The sequence below is a fragment of the Lynx rufus genome, unplaced genomic scaffold (genome assembly GCF_022079265.1).
Source record: "Lynx rufus isolate CCGP_SWC_20201006 ecotype Redwood Valley unplaced genomic scaffold, mLynRuf1.p SCAF_6, whole genome shotgun sequence".
Classification (NCBI taxonomy): Eukaryota; Metazoa; Chordata; class Mammalia; order Carnivora; family Felidae; genus Lynx; species Lynx rufus.
This window is the reverse complement of record NW_025814878.1, coordinates 100042605-100068544: the sequence shown is the minus strand read 5'-3', so window position 1 is coordinate 100068544 and position 25940 is coordinate 100042605.

Genomic DNA, 25940 nt, shown 5'->3' with positions numbered 1-25940 from the left:
CGACCGTAAAGCATTATTTAGGACAAGTTTTTAAAGGAGAGGAGGTGTATGATTCAATTTGCAGTAGCAAAGACACTTTTGGGGAAGAAGGGATGAACAGCTGGAGTAGGCGAGACTGGATGAAGGAAAACTGAAGCAGGAGAAGAATGATGGGGATGGTGGAAGACATTATTTCCCGTAGGAGCCCAGTCTGGGTTGATAACATTGGATACTCACTTTGTGTCCCTGCTTGTGATTTGCAGCCTCCACTTCTCAAAGTTTTCCATATATAAAATTTCTTTTTGTACAGTACGATTAGTTTCTGAGGGAGAGCAGAATACATCACCCTAGAATGTGCCGCCACCTTGATACATGGATTATTTTGAGCTGAAAGCAATCAGGGCCTGAAAGACTTAGGAAGAATTTTTACCTCCCCCTTAACTGCCTACGATGATTTAGATAAGGGACCTGTACCAGGAAAAGAGCTACTACCAAAAATAACCTTTTTATATCCAAAAGATGTATCTGCAAGGCATGGGAAACATTTGTTTACCAAATACCTGCTCTTCTCAGCTTCCTGTGAATTGTTTTGCAGCCTTTGGAGACCCAAAACCCCTATCCCCTTCTCCTTAGCTCAGGATGGAAGCCTCAGTTACCTGCTAGAGGGTCTCCTACTTTTATGGGGCTACTGTATGTACAAAATCGGTATTTCTCCTGGTAATCTGTCTTATACCAATGTAATTATTAGGCTAGCCAAACAACCTAGAAGGGAAGAAGGGAAACATTTCCCAACTCTACATTTTCCTAATAAGTTCTATTATTTTTCTATTCACCACATGGTTTTACCCAGATGTTCATCCTGGCCTTTTGGAATTAGTGTTGTTGTTTTTTTAAGTTTATTTATTTATTTTTGAGGGAGGAAGGAAGGGAGAGAGGGAGAGGAAGAGAATGAATGAATGAATGAATGAATGAATGAATGAATATCCCAAGCAGGGTCCGCACTGTCAGCACAGAGCCTGACTCAGGGCTTGATCCCAGGAACTATGAGATCATGACCTGAGCTGAAATCAAGAGCCAGACCCTTAACCACTGAGCCACCCAGGCACCCCTGGATTTAGTGTTTAAAAACTATTTTCCTAGTTTTTAGTGATGATTTGAAGCAAGTACATACTGTGACTAAAGAAGGGTTACACCTTATGGTGGACACTATGAAAATGATTTTCTTGCTTCAATAAGAGAGCCAACATGGAGGGATGGTTCTGAGTCAGACTGCCTAATGAGGAACACTCTTACCAGCTGCACACCTTCAGAAAATTAACCCCTTCATGCCTCCATTTCCTCAACTTAAAAATGAAGATAACTGTTTCTCCCTTACAGAGTTTTGAGGATTAAGTGAATAAAGGATAAAAATGAGGGTTTCTTTCTACTCACATCACTTTTGAAACCAAATATGTATGTGTGTGTTTTTTTTCACAATCAGCAATACAATTCAGTTCTAACGCTGTCTACCTGGAGTTAATGCAGACCCCCCAGGTTACAGGTTTAATCCAACAAGACTGCCTGCCCTCACTTCAGATGCCAACCTCAAGTCTCAGGTTGTTTTGGCTATATGTTGGAGGGTTCCCATGACCCCTTCCATGGGTTCAATAATTTTCTAGAAGGGTTCACAGAACTCAGGAAAACTAATTAGTTAATAGATTATGGGTTTATTACAAAAAATACAGCTCAAATAGAAGAGATGTACAGAGCAAGGTATGGGGAAGGGGCAGAGCCCCTATGCCCCTTCCAAAGGCACCACCTTCTCAGCACCCCCATGTGTTTCCCAGTCTGGAAGCTCCCAAACCTCTCCAGTGAGGGTTTTTTATGAAAGCTTCACCAAGTAAACATGACTGATAATAAACTCAATCCTCCAGCCCTTTCTCCTTCCTGGAGGTCAGGGAATGGGGCTAAAAATTCCAGTAATCACACCATTGGTTCCTTTAGCAACCAGCATCCCCCCCCCCAATCCTCAGGAGCTTTCCCCAAATCCTAAAATTTATCATAAACTCTACTGTGGTTGAAAGCACCTCTTCCGAATAACAAAAAATGCTCCTTTCACTACTTTTTTCTCTGGAGCTGGTTTAGGAGACTGGGATAAAATCCAACTACTACCACAAAAGATACTGTCGCTTTTATCACTTAGGAAATTACAACTATTGTAAGAGCTGGGATGAAAACCAGAATATGTATTTTTTATTATCATAATGAGCATGAATTAAAAAATACTTAGAACTCTGGCAGATTGTATATGTTTAGTAAATGTTAGTCACAATGACCACCACCACTGTCATATTGTGGAGAAAAAAAGTCTAAAAAATTCAGAAGGTAGACATTTAAGACAAAAAAACAAAACAACCCCCCCCAAAAAAAACATATTCCATGAAGTTACTCATTCATTTTGCAAGAGAACTTTGAAACCACAGAAGCTTGACCCTAATGAAATACTCATTCCATAAATTATGTAATCCTTTGGCTAAGATATTAATTCTAAAATATTTTAATGTATCATTAGCTCAGTCTCTAATGCACAAAACGCTTTTTATTCTTTTCGTGACACAAAAGTTTGCTGTTTTTCTCAGAGTGTATGTTTAAAAATATTTGATTTTTCTGTGATTTCTAAACTTGTCTCCTAAGTAGTTAGATATAAATAGAGCCAGTATTCGCTTTTTTGACCCTCTTTCCTTTTTCTGTATGTTCTTTCCATTAGAGATTTAAATCATTCTTATGGTTTCAATGAAAATCTCTTATTTGTAAAATTTCTAACTACCCATCTGCAGTCATGACCTCTCTCTAATTTTATCACTAATTATCTACTTGAGTGATTTGCAGTTGCCTCAGTGTCAGCCAATCTACCCAGAGAGTCATCATATTTCCCCCCAATCCTATAGATTCACATTTGTAAGAGGCAATGTGGTTTCCTGTTTAGGAGAAGGGCTCTGGGGTTAGACACAACATGACTTGCTCTGGCTCCATATTTGGTAACTGTGACTTTTGGTGCCCTAACTTCTCTAGGCCTTAATAGTTACCTTGCTGGTGAAAGGAAATTTCTAGGCGAATTAAGATGCTTAACTCAGTGTTTGGCAAAAGCAAGACCTTAATGAATTTTAGCTGTCATTATTAATGTTATCCACACAGGAGAGCCTCTACATTATAGGTATACGCAAATATCTTTGTGTCTGTAAATGAATCTTCCTCCATTCTTCTGCTATGTCACGTTGATATTAATTCACAAGACTTAGCTCAATCATGACCTCTTTTAGCCTGCCCTTGTCTTCTCTGGCTCCCTACAGTTTCATCTTTAAGAGCCCACACATGCAGAACATGCAGAGGCTGGCCCACTTATGTTTCTAAGATGAAGAAGTAGGACCAGGAACTCCATTTGCGATGTCACCACCTCCTGAGCTTGCCGTGCCCTACAAATGTCACCTCCCTACTCTGAGCGTGGATCTTAGTTGTCCTACTCTTGCGTGCAGTCTGCTCCCTGTTCCTGCTATTTTTACTAGCTGACAAGTCCCAGAATTCTTTGTGCTCAGGCAATCAGCAAATTATCAGTATTGATACTCATAAATCTCTCTATAGCTCAGGCCTTAATAGCTCAGTTGTCTATATTTTCTGTCAGACAAATAAATCTTCATTTATTTGTCGAAACTTCATATCCTTTACTATTTCCTTCAACTTTTGAATTCAGCACCACTGCATCTATTATGGTCTACATTTCCCATTGTTTCATTTTCTGATTACTCTGCTTTGGCTGGATTGATTTTTACTCACTGTTTTCCAACTCTGTCTTACTAGTTCATTTACCGTACCCTTGATCAAACTGCCAACATGGCACAGGACATTTGCCTCATTCTCTTTACCTATTTATGTACTTTGAGACTGTAATGTCTAGTTCAAATTCCCATGCAACTTTGCTAATCATTTGAGCTCTTGGTGTTCTTTCCTGTCTCTGAATTATGATTTAACATGGGCTAAATTTATAAATGCTTGTGAACTTGAGTAGGCAGGTATCCTACTGAAATCAAAACCATCAATTAGAGAAACAGTTACATATGAAAATGGACACTGACTCAGAAGTATCTTTTTTTGAGATATTGTGGTATAAACCATTGTGCTATTCTAAATATATTTTGAAAATTTTATGTGTGTATGTACCTATGCTGCAAAAATCTATGCTACACAATATGTACATACATACACATATAAGTGTACCTATATACATGTATTATCATAGATTTTTATAACATTGTAGACACCTAACTGGTTGCCATGTTAACAACCATAAAGATGATGATAATGATGACGATGATGAGATTGAAAAGAATTGGAAGTAGGGAAATGTGTTTCTTAACTTTCTTTGGTACCTATGTCATTGGGGCAGGTATACAATTAGTACCTTATATTAAACATTATGATTACGATTTATAGTATTTGCTAGGCAAGTTATTGGTGCTTTTCTGTAGTTTCTCCCTGATTAAGATTGAAAGATTCTTTTGGCTACAGTTCCCACACATGCTCTGGAAGAAAATAGAGAAGAGGAGAAGCAAAAATAAGTATTTTGCACCAGGAGGAGAAAACAGTGAAGGAGCACAGCAGGCTGGCACTAGGTCCAACATCCTTCCTCTTGCCCCGCCTCACTGGCTGCTTCTGCTCTCATGAAGTCATCACTGGGAAGCAAACACTGGCAGTGGGAAAGGATATCCTGAGATCTGGCCTGCAGTCTGACAATAACTTTTTGGCACATTCTAGTGTAAAATATTCCTATTAGTACTCCACATTCGTTCTGGCGCCTGAACATGGCCAACTGCAGGAGCCAAGAGGAAATTCCCTGTTGAGGAAACACTGTGGGATACAGAGGAACAGGTGAGCACAGCAAGAAATGGAGCCATTTCTCGACCCTCAAAGAAGAATAATTTACAGAAAATTCCTTATCTACTTGGGTGTCTCCTCAGGAACAGTAAAATAGAAATGAGAATTTTCATAAGAGTAAGATGAAAAGGAAAAGCGCAAAACGGGAATAATTACATTAATGCCTGCCACAAAAATTCTTTAGCTGGTAACAGGGAAAAATATAATTCCTGAAATCTTAGAGTTTGTATAAACCCTAGAGCTCTCGGTGAAAATGTATCTCTCAGGTGGATTTTAGTACAGAAACTATTCTGGCATTGTGCCAAGTATTTTCTTTAGGGTGATATTTTGTTTTGGGGGAAAAATGTCTTGGGAAGGCCAGATTAAACCAATGTTAATAGAGTCCCTTCATTAACGTAAATGCCTTTTTAAAATATGCTGATGTGGAGGGGCACCTGGTGGCTTAGTGAGTTAAGCATCCAACTCTTGTTTTGGCTCAGATCATGATCTCAGGACTCAGGAGTTACAGCCCTGCATCATGCTCTAGACTGACTGCAGGAGCCTGCTTGGGCTTCTCTGTCTCCCTCTCTCTGTTTCAAAAATAAATAAATATTTAAAATATGCTGATGTGGAATAAACATAGTACACATTGTTTACCATTCATCTCACCATTGATTTCCTCCAACACCTTTTTTTTTTTAATATAAAGAGAATTTTGCAGCATGAAGTAATACAGACCATATTTAGGAAAAACGTGATCTATTCCATAATGAGTCCTAGACAACTTGAGATGAAAAAAAAGAGTTGTAGGTTTCCTTAAATTAGCCATACTATTTTTTTTTCTGTAATATTCTGGAACTCCAATGGGCTCTGTACCAATTAATCTTGCCCTCAATAGAACTCATCAAGGTGTGTTGTAGCAATTTCAACTACGTGACCCAGGTTTCCTGTTACTTCCCCATTCCAATTTTGGCCCACATTTCCTTATGTAAGTTTTCTTTGTCTAAAAGCATGACTGAACACTTGTTATGCCATTAACTATTTGTGGGATATGTTGCATTTGGAGTCATAGGAACTGCACTTCCCACTATTCATGCCTCATAGTACTTTCCACACCTTGAATTTCTACTGTCCCTTTGACATGCTTTTACCAAGAAAACGTAAAAGAAACGATGCCATTCAATTCAGCCTTAAACGTTAAAAAGGCCCAGCATGTTTTACTTTTTTTTTTTTTTATTTTAGAAGTCTAGCTGGTAGAATCAGGAACCATGATACATAAAAAGAAAGATATAAATTCTCCTGATGGAGAAGACATGGACAGTTCCTCATGGGTGGGAAAACACCTGGAAAGAGACCAAGTGCAAGAGAAATGAGTTGCCCCTGTTGCCCACATAGCCCTCAGGCATATGAGAAAGGCTTTCTGAGACGTTTCATTTCAGCCATCCACGGATGGAGTGCAGTCAAATACAAGTCATATCAGATGTTTGCACCCAATCAAAACCATCAAAATCAAATGAAAAGAACCTTGAGGGTAGCTCTGCCTAAAATTCCAATCCATAGAAATACAGACAATCAAAAGAAGCCTTGTTTGATGCTATTAAATTTTAAGATGGCTTATTACATGGCACAGATAACTGAAATAGAAGGGTTTTTTTCTATCTCTAGGTATTTGGGGAAGAAGCATAATTTCACCATACAGGTAAATACAAACCAACAGAATCATCAATATGAGGCAGAGGAGGGAAAACATGAGGTTGGTGTGTGTATTAATATCACAAGTTTGAAAGAGAACTCTTGGAGGAATTTCTTATTTTTGTTTGGCTTCTAAAATCAGGTAGGTTTGGTATAAAAAGGGATTCTGTAGAGGGGAGGCAATAGCCTATAAAATAAATAGAATAGGTCGAAAAGGTATTAGCTCTGGAGAATTACACAAACACACACAAATACACGTGGCTATATGTATACATGTGCACATGCATGTATAAGATATAACTATATATATAGAGAGAATATATAAATGCATATAAGTGTAATATATTTGCACATAATATCACATTACTAAAGGATATATATAGATTATATATGTATATCTAAAAATATATAAAACATGTATTATATATGTATACATATTATGTATATAATACATATTAGATGTTTAGTACATATATAATACATATATACATAATACATATTACATATGTATTATACATATATAATGTAAATATATGCAACTATATCGGATATACACACACATACACATAAGAAACCCAAATATATGTCTGAATTTACACCAAGAAGTTTACATAATTATTTTCTCTTATTTGTATTGAAATCTATGTAACAAACTATATCACATTGCAGTGACAACATACACAGTACATCATACTGATTCAACAATTCCATACATTACTCAGTGCTCACCATAAGTGTAGTCATCTTTAACCATCTGTCACCATATAACATTTTTACAATATTATTGACTAGATTCTCTATGCTGTGTTTTTCGTTTCTGGGATATATTTATTTCATAACTGGAAGTTTGTTCCTTTTAACGCCCCTTGTCTGTTTTGCCCAGCCTCCCCACCCCCAGAGCCGTCAGTTCTCTGTATTTATGAGTCTGTTTTTGTTTTTTTAGATGCCATGTGTAAGTGAAATCATATGGTATTTGCCTTTCTCTGTCTGAAGTATTTCACTTAGTAGAATACCCTCTAGGCCTATGTTTTCACAGATAGCAAGATCTCATTTTTTTATGGCTGAGCAATATTCCATTGTACATATCTTCTTTATCCATTCATCTATTGAGGGACACTTGGATTCTTTCTGTATTTTGGCTATTGTAACTAATGCTGCAATAAACACGGTACATTTATTTTTTCAAATTATTATTTTCGTTTTCTTTGGACAAATGCCCAGCTGTGGAATTACTAGATCATGTGGTACTTCTATATTTAAATTTTTGAGGAAACTCCATACTGATTTCTATAGTAGTTACACCAGTTTACATTCCTACCAACAGTGTACAAGGGTTTTCTTTTCTCTACTTTCTTGTCTACAGTTGTTATTATCTTTTTGAAACTAGCCATTTGACTAGTATAAGGTGATAGCTCACTGTGGATTTGACTTGCATTTCCTTGGTAATAATGTTGAGGATCTTTTCATGTGTCAAGTTGACCTCTTGTATATCATCTTTGGAAAATGTCTATTTAGGTTCCCTACACATATTTGGATTGGGATGTTTGTTCTATTGGTGTTGAGTTAGATATTAACTCCTTGCCAAATATATTATTTGCAAACATTTTCTCCCATTAAATAGATTGCCTTTTTATCCTGTTGGTTGTTTTCTTTGTAGTACATAGCTTTTTATTTTGGTGTAGCCTCAATAGTTTATTTTAGTTTTTGTTTCCCCTGCTGAGGACACACATCCATAGACATCTTGCAAAGAACAATGTCCAAGAGATTACTGCCTACATTTTCCTCTAGGAGTTTTATGGTTTCAGGTCTCACATTTAGGTCTTTAATCCATTTTGAGTTTATTTTTGTATACGGTTTAAGAAAGTGGTCTGTTTCATTCTTTTGCATGTAGCTGTCCAGTTTTCCCAACACCATTTGTGGGAGACTGTCTTTTCTGCATTGTATATTCTTGCCTGTGTTGTACGTTAATTGACCATATAACCTTGGGTTTATTTCTGGGCCCTCTATCTTGTTCCATTGATCGATCGATCGATCGATCTATTTGTGTGTGTGCTGGTACCATACTGTATTCTGAACTATGTTTTTGTAATGTATCTTGAAATCTGGGATTGTGATACCTCGAGTTTCATTTTTCTTTCTCAAGATTGTTTTGGTTATTGTAGGCCTTCTGTGGTTCCATACAAAACTAAGGATTATTTGTTCTGTGAAAAATGCTATTGGTATACTGATATAGATACTATTAGATTTGTAGATTGCTTCAGGTAGTATGGAAATTTTAACAATATTATTCCAAACTATGAGTATGGTGTATTTTTCAATTTGTGTTGCCTGGAATCACTTTTGTTAATGTCTTACAGTTTTCAGAATACAGATCTTTCACCTCTTGGTTGAATTTATTTAGATATTCATTTTGGTGAAATTGTAAATGAAATTCTTAATTTCTCTTTCTGCTATTTCTTTATTAGTGTATAGAAATGCAACCGATTTCTGTACTTTACTTTTGTATCCTGCAATCTTACTGAATTCATTTGTCAATTCTAGTAGTGTTTTGGTGGAGTATTTAGAGTTATATGTATATATGTAGTATCTTGTCACCTGCAAATTTTAGTTTTACTTATTCCTCACCAATATGGATGAGTTTTATTTCTTCTCCTCGTCTAATTGCTACAGGTAGGACTTCCAGTACTACGTTGAAGCAAAGTGGTGAGAATGGACATCCTTGTCTCATTCCTGACCTGAGAGGAAAAGCTCTCGGTTTTTTGCCATTAGTTTAGATTTAGCTGTGAGTCTTTCATATATGGCCTTTATTATAGGGTATATTCCCTCCAAACCCACTCTGTTTAGAGTTTTTATCATGCATGAATGTTATATTTGTGAAATGTTTTTCCTGCATCTATTGAGATGGTTGGATAGTTTTTATTCTTCTTCATATTAATGTGGTGTATCATACTGATTGATTTCCAAATATTGACCCACCCCTGGATCCCTGAATTGCCACTTGATCATATGGAATGATTTTTTAAATGTATTGTTGAATTTGATTTGCTAATATTTTTTGAGGATTTTTGGATCTATATTCTGATATTAACTTGTAGGTCTTTTTTGTGTGCGGGGGGGGGCGGTTTGGGAGGGGGCTAGTACCTCTGTTTGGTTTCAATATCAGGATAATGCTGACCTTGTAGAATGAATCTGGCTGCTTTCCTTCTTCAAAACTACCTTTAGTTTTTGAAATAGTTTAAGGAGAATACGTATTGATTTTTTTTTTTTTTAATGTTTGGTAGAATTCATCTGAATTCTGGTCCTGGACTTTTGTTTGTTCATAGTTTTTAATTACCACTTCAATTTCATTAGTAGTAATTGGTCTGTTCAGATTTTCTGTTTCTTCCTGATTCAGTTTTGGAAGATTTTGTTTGTAGGAATTTATCCTCTCTTCTAGGATGTTCACTTTGTTGGCATATAATTTTTCATAACATTCTTTTATAATCCTTTTTATTTATGTGGTGTCAGTTGTCATTCTCCTTTGTATCTGATTTTGAGTCCTCTTTTTTTCCTTCATGAGTATGGCTACAGGTTTATCAATTTTATCTTTTCAAGAGCCAGCTCCTAGTTTCACTGATTTTCTCTGTTTAGTTTCTATTTCATTTATTTCTACTCTAGTGTTTCATTATTTTCTTCCTTCTACTAGCTTTGGCTTCATTTTTGTTGTTGGGCTTTTTGCTTTGTTTTGTTTAGGTATTTTTGGTAAAAGTTTAGGATATTTGAGATTTTTGTTTCTTTTTTGTTTTTTTATTTTTAAAATTATTATTATTTTTTATTTATTTGAGGTAGGCCTGTTTCACTATAACCTTCCTTCCTAAAACTGCTTTTGCTGTGTCCCAACAATTTTGGGCCATTTTATTTTCATTTGTTTCCATACTTTTTAAAAAAATTTCCTCTTTGTTTTCTTTGTTGATCCATTCATTGTATAATAAAGTAGCATGTTGTTTAGCCTCCGTGTGTTTGTGTTATTTTATTTATTTATTTATTTATTTATTTATTTATTTATTTATTTTACAGATTTTTTCATGTAACTGATTTCTAGTTTCATATTTTTGTGGTTGGATAAGAGGCTTGATATGATTTAAATCTTCCTAAAATTATTGAGATTTATTTTATGGCTTAATATAATTTATCCTAGAGAATGTTCCATGTACAACTGGAACAAACAAGTACTCTGTTAAATGAATGTTCTGTATATATCTGTCAGGTCGATCTGGTGACTCGTGTCATTCAAAGCCATTGTGTTCTTGTCAGTTTTCTGTCTGGATGATCTATCCATGGATATAAGTGGAATGTTAAAATCTCCTATTATTGTATTACTGTCAATGCTTCCCTTTGTATCTATCTGTTAATACTTGCTTTATAAATTTATGTTCTCCTATGTCGGGTGAATAAAATTTTACAGTTGTTATATCCTCTTGTTGGATTAATCCCTTTATCATTACATAATGCTCTTATTTATCTTTTGCTACAGTCTTTGTTTAAAGTGTATTTTGTCTGATATAAATATTGCTAACTTGGCTTTCCCCACCTTTAATTTGCATAGAATATCCTTTTCCATCTCTTCATTTTCAGGCTGTGTTTTTAGGTCTGAAGTGAGTCTCTGCCAGCAGCATATAGATGGGTCTTAATTTTTATTCATTCAGTTACCCTTTGTCTTTTGATTGGAACATACAACCTATTTACATTTAAGGTAATTATTGATTTTGTTTTGCCAAATTGATTTATTATTTTGTTTCCTAGGTTTTTTGTAATTCTTGTCCTTCTTTTTTCTCTTGTCCTGTGATTTAATGGTTTTTGTTTTTAGTATTATGTTTGGATTTCTCTGCTTTTTATGTAACTGAGTTTTGATTTGTGGTTACAACTGAGTCTTGTATCTTATGTGTCTAGCAGTCTACATTAAGTTGATGGTTATTTAAGATTGAACATATACTAAAAGCACTAAAATTTTACTCCTCTGCCATGTTTTATGTATATGATGTTATATTTTACATCTTTTTATTTTGAGTACCCCTTGATTAATTTTTGTAGATATAATTGATTTTACAATTTTCATGTTTCAGTCTTTATACTGCATTAATAAGTGATTAATCTATTACATTTACTATATGTTTTTATCTGTGAATGTTTTTCATTCATAATTTTCTTCTAGTTGTGGCTTTTTGTTTTTACTGAAGAGTCCCTTTAAGGTTTCTTAGAACACTGATTTAGTGGTGATAAACTGCTTTGTTTGAGAAATTCTTCATCTCTCCTTTTCTGAATAATGACTTTGCTAGGTAGAGTATTATTGGTTGTAAGTTTTTTCTTTCAACACCTTGAATATATCATGCCACTCCCTTCTGGCCTGCAAAGTTTCTGTTATAAAACCAGATGAGGTTTGCCTTGTATATAACTGTTTTTCTTTACTCTTGCTGCTTTTAAAACTCTCATTATTTTTTGCAGTTTTAATTATGACTCTTGTGTAGCTCTCCTTGGGCTTATCTTGTTACAGGTATCTCTGTACTTCTTAGACCTGGGGAGAAGTTTTCAGTTATTATTACTTCAAATATGTTTCTGTCTGCTTCTCTTCTTCTGGGATACCTATAATGCAAATGTTATTATGCTTGAGGATGTTTCTGAGTTTCCTTAATCTATTCTCATTTTTTATTTTTTGTTTTTTATTTTTTGCTTTTCAGCTCGGTTGCTTTTTATTGCCCTGTCTTCCTAATAGCCAATCCATTCTTCTGCATCTTTTAATGGGGCTGTTGCTTCCCTCTAGTGTATGTTTTACTTCAGTTATTAAATTCTTTATCTCTGTCTGGTTCTTTTTTACTTTTTTTAAATCTCTGTTGAAGTTCTCACCGAGCTCATTCACTCTTTTCTCAGCAAGTATCTTTTTGACCTTTATTTTGAATTCTTTGTGAAGCATTTTGCTCATCTTCGTTTCATTTCGCTCTTTTACTATGATTTTGTTTTATTCTTTCATTTGGGGCCTATTTCTCTGTCTTCTTATTTTGTCAAACTCTCATTGTTTGTTTTTGCTCATAGGGAGGTCAGCTACATCTCCTGGTCTTGAAGAAGTTGTTTTATGGAGAGGTCCTGTGGTACCCTGTAGTGCAATTCCCCCCTGGTCACCAGAAGGAGATCCTCCAGGGGTGTCCCCTGTTTGGGCTGCTTGTGTCCTTCTGTTTTGCCTGAGCCACAATTGCCCTCAGTCCGGCTGTTGCAATATCTGCTGTGGACACAATGGGCAGGTTCTGTCCCTGTGATGTTAAGAGGCCTTATCTGAGGCCACCACAGGCTTATTGGAGGGGAATGCTGATAATCAGACTAGCTGTCTGCAGTTAGTCACTTCCATAGCTGCAGGTGCACTGAAAGGCAGGGTATGCTCCCTGCATGGCCAACTGAGAAGCTGTCATTGGTGGGCCAGGAGCAGACAAGCTATCCATAATTACCCTCTCTGCTGTAGCTGCAATTGCACGAAATTGCAGGGCTCGTTCCCTATGCAGCCAGCTAAGAAGCCTGGCTGTTGGAACTGTGGGTACACTAGTGTGTGGTGTTATATCTCCCCCGCCCCAGGCCAGGAGTTACTTTGCAGTGGCACAGGGCCCTGCTGGGGCTGCCTGTAGGGTGTACCAGAGCAGGACCTGCTTCAGAGGAATGCCTGCAAAGGCAGACAGGATGTATGAGGTGGGTCCATAGGGGAACACCAGGGCATGTGGTGCTGGCAAGATAGGTGGAGATATTAGAACTGGCTCCTTTAAGCATTCGGCTATGTAGTCTGGGGAAGAGAAAGAGAAATCGCACCTGCCAACACTTTGTCCTGGAGAGGTCTCCTTTAGGTAGCTATCCTTCAAGGACACATAAGATCAGTTTATAATTTTTTGTGTATACCCTAGGTGTTTTTCAAACTGTTACTTCTGTACTGTGTCATGGGCCAAGTTGTTTATTATGCTGGCTCTTTAAGGGCAGGGACTCCTATTGTCCTCCAGCTCTCCTAGAGTTAAGCCAAATGATTTTTAAAGCTCCCAAAGTCCAGCTGGTTTCCAAAATCAGATGTTATGGGAACTTGTCTTTGCAGTGTGGGTCCCCAGTGCTAGGGGTATCTGGAATGGGATCTGATCCTTTGATTCTCCATGATTGTGATGTCCCTCCCACTTATGCTAAGATTCCCCAGGCGTTTGGTTCCCAACCACATCTCTGCCACTCTTACCCTTTTTGACATAGTCTTCTATTATTAACTGTGAAGGGTGTGTTTTGTCAGTCTTCAGGTCATTTTCAGAAGTAGTTGCTTGGATGTAGTAGTTTTTTTTTTTAATTGATTTTTTTTTTTATTTTTGAGAGAGTGCACATGTGAGTGGGGGAGAGAGAATCTTAATCAGGCTGCCCAGGCTTAGCACAGAGCCTGACACAGGGATTGATCCCATGACCCTGGGGTCATGAGCTGAAATCAAGATTGGATGCTCAGCTCACTGAGCCACCACGGAGCTCCTAAATGTAGTTATTATCTCTGTGTGTCTATGAGACGAAGTGAGCTCAGGATTCTCCTACTCTGCCATCTTCCTGCCCTTCCTCACAAACTTACATAATTTATCTACTTTAATCCTTATACAGTACCACACACTAGGCATTACACACCCTGAATTATAGAAGAGAAAGTTGAAGTTCAAAATGTTTGTATACCTTACTCAAGTCATAAAGGATTTGACCAAGAACTAGATAATTCAAGTGCCCCTGCTGTCAGTGTTCCACTCTGTCTCTTTCAGTCAGAATGGCTGGAAAAATAATCTAATTGATGTTATTTAGCACAGATTATAAGTGGCAGCAAATCTGTAAATTCTTGTGTGTGTTGTTTATGGCACTGTGAGCTGTGACCAATCAACCCATCAAAGTCATTCCAGAATAATGGACTTTGCACACCATGAAAAGTCAAAACTCATTATAAAAGCCCTATAGATCAAGGCTTGCTTTAGACTAAGTTATCACATTGATCAGTGCTTCTCAGATGTTAATAATGCTTGAGTTTAGGATTCTTATTAAAACACAGATTAGAATTCAGTAAATCTTGTATGAACACTGTGATTCTGTATTTCTAGCAAGTCCTTAGATGATGCTAACTATAGACAACACTGACTATCAAAGATCTACATAAGGTGGTTCTCACACACTTCTCTCTGCATCTCCTCTCCTGACCCCCACCCTTTCCTGCCAATAGGTTACCACCCTGACAAATGCCCCTGGTTCCATAGGGATTAAAATATTTTCCCATTTTCCAATCTCTTAACATTTTATTAGCCTTGTACTTTAGTCTTTCAAATTTTCTAATTAAAATATTACCTAGTAAAGTAATTCCAGTCAGTGAAATAGTTTTAAATTCAACCCCTCCAGAAAATATAATATGCTTAAAATAGATTTCTGTACCTTTACGCATAAAATATAATTATTGGTGAAGCATTTGTACCCAAGATAGCTTATTAGGAAACAGGATTTCTGTTGCTGTTGGTGTTTGACAGGGAACTATTTTGGTAAATATTCAATAACAGCATTAGGCATTAGAGGATTATCCTCTTTGTTTAAATAGAAGACTAGCTATTTATTAAACTAGAATACAAGGGAGATAATACCAGCTTTATTTAATATTTTTTTCTCAACCTCTTCCTCAACTCTTAGGGTGATAAGTTTGAGAGTTGTAAAGAATTTTCTGTATATTGTGTCTTTGGATATGTCTTGTATGGTAGGATTAAGAGGTTTACATTGTGATAGGATTCTTAAGGTATGGTGAATTTTTGCTAAACTCTAAATGGTGTCATTATAACTAGGCTAAAATAGTTAGAATTTCATAGTCAGAAATTGATTCAAAAAGAGATTATACTGAACCTGCTTTCCAAAAACAATTTCCATCAGGTTTACTTAGTAAACACTGACATAATAATAAATTGAATTTAGTATAATCTATTTGAAGAATATACGTGGTCTTTATTAAATTGTTTTGGTAATAAAAATTGCCTGCCACTCAGGAAAGAAAGGATAGACTGAACTTTCCAAACAGGTTTATTAGGGGTAAAATTATAAATACATAGGATTTTATAGGCATTGAGAAAGAGATCCAGTTGGTCAGTTTAATTCTGTAAAGAGCCTAGTAAAGTAAGATCTGTCTTTTGATACAGTTATGTGGAACTTAACTGCTTGTTTAATACTTTCCTCCTAGCTATATATTCTTTTGAAATAACATCTGTTTCAGCTTGTGCCTTGACTAATTATGAAATGTTTATCCATCATCTAAGTCCAAATATATACCCAACATGATTGATAAGATAAATATCTCTCCTAGTCACTGGCTCAAAAACAAAACAAAACAAAACAAAACACCCCAAAAAACAAAAAAACAAAAAAGAAAGAAAAGAAAAAAGAAAGGATAGCTGGCTGTCTGAAATTCCAGAAAAAACAACAATAAAAAAACACCAATTAAGACATTATATTTTGGTGGGGAGTGTTGATTAAGAGAATAAGGGAGGAATAGGGTTGGGAGAATTATGAGGGTAATTCTTCAGACTTTTTTTTTTTTTTAAACTTAATCTGAATGTAATTAAAGCCAAATAGAAATATGGTTCTGTTAATTCACTATATTTATGGAGAAATTTATGTATACTTTATGAAGACTTTTGGACCCTTGGTAAAAATCACAGCACATCTTTTTTGCAAACCATAAGCATAATGTTCACAATAAAAATAGAGACCTATGGTCGATGTTCTCAAAAGCCTGGAACTAGCCTCAGAGAATGGATGAAATGGCACTTGAAGGCACCAACCAATTCTATTCACAATTGTAATGATTATCAGAAGCATATAAGAAGATTATAAACAAAAGATGCACCTGAGCCCACCAGGCTTCTTAGGGGTTCTCTTCTTCTGCATGGGGGCAGGGAAATAAAGGCAAGGCGAGGGAGAAGGTCAGGGGGCCATGAGTGCTAAAGAGTCCAACTGAGCTGAAGAAAATCTGAAACAAGGAATTTTAGAATTTTTATCCTCTTCTGCCCCCAGAAAGACTATTAAACAACTTAATGCCAAATAGAATACCATAATTCAACTTTTCAGCAAGATAACCCTATCTAAATTTAAGTTCCTGATTACAGAACTATTACTGTGCCCATTAGGCCGACTTTATTTGGCACCTGAGTCACTAGTTTTTGCCTTCTCCTATTATCTGTTTCTGAAAATTTTGTTTTTCACTAAGGAGCTAACAAGAGCAGGCCTGACCATGTTTAACAAATGTCAATGTGATGGTTAATTTTACGTGTCAAATTGGTTTGATCACAGTGCCCAGGGATTTGGTCAAACATTATTCTGAATGTTTCCGTGAAAGTTTTTAGATGAGATTAACGTTTAAATCAGTAGACTTTGAGTAAGGCAGATTACTTTCTATAATGTGTGTGGGCTTTATTCAATCAGTTGAAGGTCTTAATAGAACAAAAACTGACCTCCCCTGAGCAAGAAGGAGTTCCAGCAGTCTGCCTTTGGACTCAAGCTCCCCTCCCTTACCCTGTTCCCTGAGTCTCCAGCCTGCTGCTCTACTCTACAGATTTTGGATTTACCAGCCTTTCTTATTATATAACACATTTCCGTAAAATAAATCTCCCTCTCTATGTATAAATACATCCTGTTCTGTTTTTTGGAGAACTCTAATATATACACAATAAATTTCCTTTCATAAATCCATATTTATTAGGAAAAAGCTGTAAAACTCTAAAAGGAAGATCTCATTTAGTCATAATTGGGATTACCCTAGAAAATTGGCAAATTTCAGAGGTGCTTTAGGATGCAAAAGCAAATTAGCCCTTATAGATTATTATTTTATTCTTTGGTCCTAATTTATAAATTTATCAAGTCTAACTTTGTTGAGTCCGATGATGACTCCAACTACTTGTGCCATATATGTGTGCATTAAGAGAACTCAGAAAGCCCTGCCTCTGTCTGATACATCTCTTGATTGGGACTGGCAATGCAACAAACTTCTAGGTGGATATAAGATTGTTTCCCAGAATTTCTGGTGCCTAGCTAAAAAAAAAAAAATGCAATTTCTTTCTCAGAACAGGAAGAAATAATGACAAAGCTATGGAATGGTATTTCACTAGAAATAACCCTACTTTCTCCCCACCTCCAACCTTTAATACATGACTCCTTAGTGCAAAGACATACTCTAAATGGCAACCATATTTCGTCAGAATGATTGCTGTAGAGGTGTCATTCCAAGGCTCTGGCTATGCTGATTGAATTAGAACTGTCTCTCTCACATAAGTCTCTGAACTCCATGACAAATGCTTATGCTAATTATTTGATATTAACTACCTGTAATTAATGGCCTATGTCAGTTCTTTTATGACACCACATTGAATGTTTTAATTTGGGCATGGAATTTCTTTCAAGGAAAAATAATTCATATTCTATTCGTAATTAAAGTTGTGAGCTCTTAGTCATAAATTGTGCTTTATTTTTTCATTATTTTAAAGAGAGAGCACAAGTGGGGGAAAGGGGCAGAGGGAGAAAGAGAGAATCTTAGGCAGGCTCCACTCTCAGCATGGAGAAAGTAAACTATATATATAGTAAACTATTTTACTTATAGAAAAAATACTAAAAATATCTGTATCTATATCTATATACAGATATGTAGATATATATCCATATATCTACATATCTATATAGTTCATATATCTACATATCTATATATAGATCCATATATGGATCCATATATCCATCTATATGGTCCATATATGTCCATATATCTACATATCTATATATCTATACATTACAGTAGGCCTAAAAATTCTAATATGTATATATTCATATATATAGACATATACAATACATATGGGCATATACAATACATATGGGTATACATGGATATACATATCTGTGTGTGTTTATATATAGTATACATATTTATGTTTATCGGTGTGTATGTGTTTATATACAGGTGTGTGTGTATGGCTATATATATAAACCTATATGTAAATATATGGAAATATATATATACCCCAATAATCCTAAAATTTGTAATGCCTGTTATTATCCAAATTATAACCTAAGCACTTAGTTGTAATAAATTCCTAACTGCAGCACTATATCTAAGCAAAAAGAGAACAGAGACATATCTATATAAAAACCCTATAACCAGCAATTATAATTTTGTCTATTTGTCTTTTATCACTTTGTGCATTGTGATTCAAGATTAGAATTCAGGAGTCTACTTTTTGTTTTGTTTTACTTTTTTACTTTTTATATGCTTTAGCTCAGCAGTGATATAATTATGTGATGTCCCCATAACTGTATGATCTAGGAAGGTGGCTTTCCAAAACTGGTGGGAAATGGGAGACAATTAATATAGTTTTCCATTTCCATATTAGAGAATGCACATGTAACTACAGATATTCCTTGACGTTTGGTGGGGTTCATGTCCCAATTAACCAACTGGAAGTTGAAAGTATCATAAGTTGAAAATTCATTTAATATTTCTAACCTGTTGAACATTATAGCTTAGCCTAGTCTACCTTAAACCCACTTAGAACATATTAGCCTCCAGTTGGGCAAAATACTCTAAAAATAGACTATTTTATAAGAAAGTATTGAACATCTCATGTAATTTATTGAATACTGTGCTGAAAGTTAGACACAAAATGGTTGTCTGGGGACAGAAGGGTTATAAGTGTATTGGTTATTTACCCTCCTGATCACGTGGCTGATGGGAAGCCACACTGACTGGGTGGCCGCTGCCCATCATCAGAAGAGACTATCTCTACAACATATCATTGTCCCAGAAAAAGATCAAAATTCAAAATGTGAAATACAATTTTTGCTGAATGCATATTGTTTTCTCACCATTGTAAAGTCAACCATAAGTTGAACCATTGTAATTTGGGGACCGTCTGTATATTAAAATTCAACATATTACTGTTATAATTATTTTATAGCATATGTTAAAAGAGAAAGTTATAAAAATAAAATAATATGACATAGGTACTTTACTCAATAATACTTAAGAATCAATTCCTACTTATCAAACATGTGTTTTCTTCAGGACTTGGTAGAAACTGTTTTTGGTTCATCCTGTATTAATCCTGAATCTCTTGGTAGATGCAACATTTTAGCATTTTGTCCATGCTAAATCTTGTGTAAGATCCCTTTGGGTAAAGACCCACTTGACTGTAAATTCTGTGTTTCAGAGCTTAGTACCCCCACCCCCAAATTTTCAGTTCCCATCCCAGGAAATCAGTGTGATGACCTTGTCTGATAAAACAACACCCGGTTGAATGCCCCAATTCTTAAAAACTCAGATAATTAATCATCTCCTTTCACTTCACTCCCATGGTGGCTTTTCTCTTCAGAGGCCCCCTGGTCTTCAGTTACGCTTTATTGTCCCTTTTAGTCTGACCTCACAGACTTATCTTCTGATTCTGAAATTATTTCTAGGTTATCTGTCTGCATGGGTGTGCAAGTGCCCGATATTCATCTTCTTGTGGAGTACGTAAAAGGTTTTCATGAGACCCACAGTGAAGTCCTAGATTGAGATATTGAATCAAACCACAGTGTTGCCAACCTTTGCCTTCCTAGTATTGTGACTACTGGGAGAGTCTCCCTGCTATGCCCCTCTTGATCTGCTTGGCAGTCTATGAGTGACGATCAGAGCCTGAGTTTTCCCTCATCCTATTCACATTACTTTGAGCTGCTGAAACTCTTTCTCACAGTGTTCTGCATTTCTTGTACACCAGAGAACACAACTTCTGCACCATGGGAGTGCCCTTTTCTGTCTTTGCTTTATCTCCCAGTACCAGCTCCCTAGACACAGTTTGTCTTCCAGCCTCAGCCCACATAAATCAGATCAGTTATGTTATTCACTATTTGCTTCATCATTTTTAATAACAAAGAATCCATTGCTGAGTTCAACTGATGAATAGCTCAAAGTCACAGTAAGTTTGCCATCATAATTCGCAGATGGCCTTCTTTGATTTCCCTGTATTCATTCTTATTTTATCAGGGTAATGAAAATGCATGTAGAAGATTCTGGGTATCTGCAGTCCCTCATCATAAATGACTGTGTCAATAATCCTTTTAAACTACAACATCAACAGAAGACCAAGTTCTCAAATGTAACTGTATAAATACTTATAATGAAGTTTCTTCATCTTCTGTTATATTGGTTCACTTTAAATAAATATATATACTCACCAGGTATCTTCTGAAACCTTTATGTTCCAATAAGGATTTCCAAAAACATGCATTGTAATATCTTAGTTAAGGCTGAGTTTTGAGCTGGACTATTTGGAAATGAATCCCAGCTCAATTACTAGTGGTGTGGCAATATCCAGGTTAGCCTTTCCAGGCCACAATTTCCTCATCTATAAAGTGAGAGTGAAAATAGTAATAATAATAATACCTACATCATAAGAAGGTTATTAGGATTAGATTGATTGGCTTATGTAAGTCACTCAGGTTAATTCCCAGTAAGTGTCTTAAACCTGGTAGAATTGTTTTCCTTTGAGACAGTCTCCTGTTACTGCTTTCAGCTAATATAATTATACTTTTTATAATTGATGTGACCTAAGTTTATGTCCAGTTTTTAAGAAGGTGTTTAACTGATAGTATGTTTAAAGTTAAATAAAACGCCTAGGTTTATTTACTCGAGTTGCCCTTATATTTTGAGAGATCTGTTTTCTTGCTTTCCAGCTCCTTTATGTAACTATAGGACTACAACTTTATGCTTGTGAAAACATACCTGGGATTCATCCAGCATAGTAGTGTATTTGTCCTCAAGTTTTTTATTTGTGAATTTTACAACATACCTTTTATGTTATTATATGTCATTAATAAAACAGCATAGTAATTCAAGTTCAAAGTCAGAACCTTGGGATAAGAGCCATTCAATCAGGATAACATTCACTTATTTAGCAATTAGTTCATTTATCTATACTTCCTGTGAATCACACAATTTTACCTGCCATTCCAGCCAGACCTATTTGGTTTGTCCACAAGGAGAGCATAAGGTGTCTGCTAAATCCTTCCACAGTCTGATTACTTCCTAACTTCATAGTTATATCCCCTTCAATCTCATCTACGCCATCGCTGGTCTCGTTTGTTGGTCTTCCTGTTTCCACCTTTACCCCTGAAGTCTATTATCAATACAAAGTAGCGTGTTTAAAACCTAAGTCTGATTATGCCATTCTTCTGCCCATAACCCTCTTATGCCTCCCTCTTCCTCTCAGAGAAAAAGCCAGGATGCTTGCTACTATGTGTAATGTGCCTAGCCTGACTCAATTTACTCTCTGATTCCCTATTCTGTTCTAGCCTATCTGTACCATCTCCTGCCCAGCCCTGCCCTCACTTCTCTTTAAACTTCTACCTTCACCATGTAAGCATGCTGATGGCTTTCCTCTCTGTCTGGAACACTGTCTCCAATATTTCTAGGTCCCCAGCACATTATCCTTGTTTTTGTTCAAATATTCCATTTTTTTTTTTAATTTTTTTTTTCAACGTTTATTTATTTTTGGGACAGAGAGAGACAGAGCATGAACGGGGGAGGGGCAGAGAGAGAGGGAGACACAGAATCGGAAACAGGCTCCAGGCTCTGAGCCATCAGCCCAGAGCCCGACGCGGGGCTCGAACTCACGGACCGCGAGATCGTGACCTGGCTGAAGTCGGACACTTAACCGACTGCGCCACCCAGGCGCCCCTCAAATATTCCATTTTTAGTAAAACTGACCATGACCAATGATGGCTACACTCGTTATGGCATGATATTTAATAAGACTATGCCTTCTTATTATTTTTTCTTTAATTAAAAAATATTCTCAATATAATGGAGGAGCATATTATATCCAAAGACTAGGCAGTCTTGTGGCAGATAGACACATGAAATATTTGTCTTATTTCTGTATATTAGAAAATCTTCCCCTGATGAATATCAAGGACATTTTCTAGGTAGTGTTGGCTTCTGCTCCTTCTCATAAGCAAGGAACCAAAAAGATTAAGTATAGAGTACAATTATAAGATGAAGTTTGTCAATAGAATTAATTGCCGAAGTCACTTCTATTGGCTCAGGTGGGCATAATTTACAGAACTGACTCAGTAATTGGCAATGTATCAGGCATATTAGGTTTTTAGAAAACATATTTCATAAATGATAATCATAATTATGTTGATCCCGAAACTGGAAGCCGAGATTTACTAGAAATTAATTTTGACTCACTAAAGTGCAATTATAAGTATGACTAGATTAGTTTTGAGTAATCCCCCTTTTCTGTTACTTTGGTTTAAATACATCTATGCTATGAAAAGCGAATGGAGGGTTTCACTCCTGTGGGCTAAAATATTAGGGCTTTCTGTGTATGCTTTTATGATTATCAGAATGAAATATGATAGTGCCATTTTTAGCCTGCCATTATCTGTGATGTATGTCATCCTAACACAATTGCTTGTACAGCATATGTCAGAAATAAGTCACACCTGTCTAAAACAGCTATTTCACTAGGCAAATCTCCCTTGGCTATGTTCTGCATGTGAGTCTCAAAATGCTTTAAACATAGAAAATGAAGAACTAAAAATAATGCAAATAAAAAACTTTGATTAGAAAAAAAGTATAGGTAGACCTATTACTCTTATTGTCATTTAGCATAGACCATATAGGAAAATTAATCTTACATACTTAGTTCTGCATAATAGGATCAAAGCAAAGTTTTTTATGTTTTGATTTTTGTTATTTTGTTTCTCACCATCCTCCCAAGGGATTTTAATGTATCTTATAACCCATTTTCTAAAATCATACATTTGCCATTCAAGAGAACTTTGCTTTACCTAGCCGTACCTCTTATTAGGGAACAAATACAGTAAGAAATTGTTCAAAATCAAACTATTTTTTTTATTCCAGTTAGTGATAACGTTGCATTGAAAACAGACACGGTTAGAAACTTACACATTGCGTTTGGCACTTAGCCCAGTCTGACAAAGACTCTCTAATTTATGGTGCAATTAACTCAAGAAATAAGTAAATGCATTAAATTTTCCAAATTGTATATGCAGCAGTTACGGGTGATCTTAAAATGTGAAACGGAAAATGACATTTTCTTAAGACTCTTCTGTAGCTCCCTATTGCACACAAACTAAAATACAAATCTTTCCTTTCCCTAGACTCATGAAATCTACTCAAACTGACTCTTTTTCCTTCCACCTCATCTGGGCCATTACTAAGCTCTAAAATGAGTAGTGTCCTTTCAATTATTTGCCCAACCAAACCCTTTCCCAACACAGAGATTTCATAAATGTTATTCTCTCTACCGAGAAACCTTTTTTCTCATTTAAAAAAAAAAAAAAAGTATAGGCATTTCAGGTCTCAGCCTAATGTCCTCTGAGAGTGCTGATCCCGCCCCACTTGCCTGCCATGGTGCAGATAGTCCTGCCCATTATTCTCTATTTCAGCATCCTGTTTATTTCCTTCAAGGCACATATGGTTTTTAATAATGTTTTATTGACCTGATTTTGGTCTTTCACATAAAGTAAAAAGTAAGTTCCATGTCAGCATAGCCCATGCCTGAATAATCAGCTTTGAATCCCCAGACCTGGCACAAAGAATTTGAATAAAAACAGATATTTGTCTTTATATTTTTAATCCTTTTAATCACAAAATGTTCAAAAACGCACAAATTTAGGGAACTAGTGAAATGCGCATCCTCCATATTTAAAACTTACCCAAATTTTGCCACTTTTCCTTCCCTTGTATTTTTTTACACGGTTCTGTATTTTCCTTTGATAAAATAAGATTGTAGACACTATGTCACTTTGACATACATTTCTAAGACATACCTGTAATTATTCAAATCCTCAGGAAATATTTTTACCAGTAGAATTTTTTTAATCTGTGAAATTAGATTTATAGTTGAATTGTGCCTAGATTGTGATTTGTTTGTACTGTTTGGAAAAATGTGCGTTTTCTACCATAATTACGATGCCACAATCACAACAAATACAAATTAACAATGGTCTTTTGGTAACGTTTAATACCCAGTTCAAGCCAGAGTTCCTTTATCACCTCATAACTATCTATTCAGTTTATTTATTCAGATATATATTAAAGCCCAAGGTGTGCATTAGTTTATAAATCTGTACCTATATCCATATCTGAAGTCTTTTTAAACCTTGATCTAACCTCCTTTTTGTCCCCTGCCACTGTCTTACACAGCAGAGCTTGTATAGTGTCCCATATCTGGTAGCTGTTTTCTCCCTTGTGGCATCACCCAACCTGTTTTCCTACCCCTCATGTACCCCAAGAATGGATGTTATCTCTAGAAGTTAAATACGGGTTTCAATTTTGATAAGATTGCTCCATAGAAGGCACCATGTGCTTTAAATTGCTTCATGTCAAAAGGCACAGAATGATTAGTTACCCTCTGAGGCCAACATGAAAGCTGGATTCGGGTGTTGGCAGCCTACTTAGCTTTTCCTATCAAACGTTTTTACTAGGGGGGCACCTGGGTGGCCCAGTTGGTTGCGTATCTGACTTGGCTTCAGGTAAGTTCATGATCTCATGGTTTGTGAGTTCAAACCCCACACCCGGCTCTGTGCTGATGGTTCAGAGCCTGGGTGGGATTCTCTCTTCCTTTCTCTCTGCCCTTCCCATGAGCACTCTTTCTCTCTCAAAGAGCGAGAAAAGAAACAAAACAAATTTTTCACTAGTGAGATCATTGCTGGTGATTGTTACCAAAATTAATTGCAGCTAAGGGTGTCAACATGGAGATTTTTCTAAATCTATCTTTTTAAAAAAAAATTTTAAATACATTTATTTATTTTTGATAGAGACAGAGCACAAGCAGGGAGGGGCAGAGAGGGAGAAGGAGACACAGAATCCGAAGCAGGCTCTAGGCTCCCAGCTGTCAGCCCAGAGCCCGACGTGGGCCTCGAACTCACAAACAATGAGATCATGACCTGAGCCAAAGTCAGACGCTTAACCGACCGAGCCACTCTAAATCTATCTTTACCTGTGCATTTGTTAGCTGAGATTATTCTGAGTCTGCTCTCGGTGGTCACTGGGCCTCATTTGCTCGTTTTATGAGGTTTGTGGGTTTACTATTGTCTAGCTTTGTTGAGATTATCCATGTGTTATTTTTCTCTGATTTTTTTCTCTCTTTTGGTCTTTCTGCTTAGCCCTCGTTGGGTTTGGTTGCCGAGAGGGAATTCTGAGGAGATTAAAACAAATTATGTTGTTGGCAGTGATCACCTCTATGTCCCCTTCCTTCATAGTTTAAAGTCTTCTTTTACCTACTTTCTGTGTGCATCCCCCATCTCCATTTCTGTTCTCTTTCTTCCCTTCTAAACATTTCTGG